The sequence below is a fragment of the Cannabis sativa genome, chromosome 6 (assembly GCF_029168945.1).
Source record: "Cannabis sativa cultivar Pink pepper isolate KNU-18-1 chromosome 6, ASM2916894v1, whole genome shotgun sequence".
NCBI lineage: Eukaryota > Viridiplantae > Streptophyta > Magnoliopsida > Rosales > Cannabaceae > Cannabis > Cannabis sativa.
In genome coordinates, this window is record NC_083606.1 from 36,788,121 (window position 1) to 36,789,755 (window position 1,635).

Genomic DNA, 1,635 nt, shown 5'->3' on the forward strand with positions numbered 1-1,635 from the left:
CTGATTATATTGAAATGAGTTTTATTTAGGGCATAAAACCCAACACTTGGATAGGAGAGGGCCGACATGTCACCTCCTGAGGGAGTAACTCAAGAGGTGTGGAGTGACTGCATCGCTTATTGGAGCACAGACAAACAAAATGTACATTTTTAAAAGTTTGAAATTTTGGTAATGTTTAATTTATATAGTCAATAATAAATAATTAATTGTTAGAAAAATTATTAATTTCAGGCGAGAGCAGCGAAAAATAAAGAAAGTCGGGGTAAGATGAACTTTCTAGGAGGCTGGGGCTCCAAGCCCATTGTTTCACATGTTGTCGAAGGGGTAAGTTTATATTTAACTATCATTCATTTAACTTTTTCTAGTAAAATAACAGTACTAATATATTTTCTCTTGAAAATAGGCTAACCCCGACACAGGAGAACTGCCAACTGCGGTGGAAACTTTTCAAAAGTTTCACCATAAAGGCAACGATTGGCGCAACGAGTTCGCGCAACAAGCTTACGTAAGTTTACGTTTTAATTCAATTTTTATTTATTTCTTTCAATTTATTTTGTGTTAAAATTAACCATTTAACTTACTTGTTTAATTGTTTTAGGAGCAAATGGTTGAAATAGCGGCAACTCAACCAGCGCCCACTGCAGATGAGCCCGAAGAGCCTGCTGTCGATCCTACACAGTACCCCCGAGACTTACCTGTTATGACGCAAGTACTCGGGGAACGATCTCGGCATCTTAGAGGCTTTGGCCATCTCCCCGATCGAAGGGAGTTGGGGCCAAAAGAGCACCTGCCACGCATCCTTCAGCCCAACCGACTGTTACAATGGAACAGTACGAGGCTTTACAGAAAAAAGTGGAGGAAGCGGAGCAGACAACTCAACATACGAGGCAACAGTATGAGACACAACAACTCTACCTCAGACGATTCCAAGATCAGTTTGAGTATCTTTCTCGAGCTGTGCCGGGTTTCAACTTGCCTCCCATGGATCTTCCACCATTGCCCACTCCCGTGTGGATCATCGAGTGCCTGGCCGTGTTTGGATCGTCATCGCAGCCTCCCGAGACTCAGAGAAACAATGATGACGACATTACCCGCCTATAGAACTGTACTTTTTTTATTATCTAGTTCGAACATTTAACATTTTGTTTATATACTGATTTTAGTAGTAATTAATGTTGGTTTATCTTGTAATGTAAATTATGTTGGTTTATTTTGTTAATATAATATTATAATTATTTAAAAAAATATAATTAATTATATTTAATTAATTAATATTAAAATTAATTAAATATAATTAATTAAATTTTTTTAAAAATAAAATTTAATACTTTTGCCGGCGCAATAGTGCGCCGGTAAAATGTGGCAAAAACAATTGGCGCCAACAGTCAGATTGCCGCCAATAGTTTTGCCGGCGCATGTAGTGCGCCGGTAAAGCTATTGGCGCCAATCTGACCGTTGGCGCCAATTGTTTTGCTTGGCCGCACTATTGCGCCGGCAAAACCTAATCATAGCAGGTTCAAGGCGGATAAGGGCATTTTTTAACACCGGCGCTTATTTTTTGCCGGCGTTATTCCTCGCCGGTAAAAGGACGTTTTACCGGCGCAGTTAATATACGCACCGGTAAAAAGTCCTTTA

At 39.5% G+C, this 1,635-nt stretch overlaps 1 long non-coding RNA gene across 1 annotated transcript; it reads left to right on the top strand.

Annotated features, from left to right (window-relative positions):
- The first annotated feature begins 283 nt into the window (after positions 1-283).
- On the top strand, positions 284-749 carry LOC133039468 (uncharacterized). Its single transcript, XR_009688625.1, has 3 exons — positions 284-324; positions 404-505; positions 599-749. It is a non-coding gene; the product is annotated as an uncharacterized LOC133039468 (long non-coding RNA).
- The last annotated feature ends 886 nt before the right edge of the window (positions 750-1,635 follow it).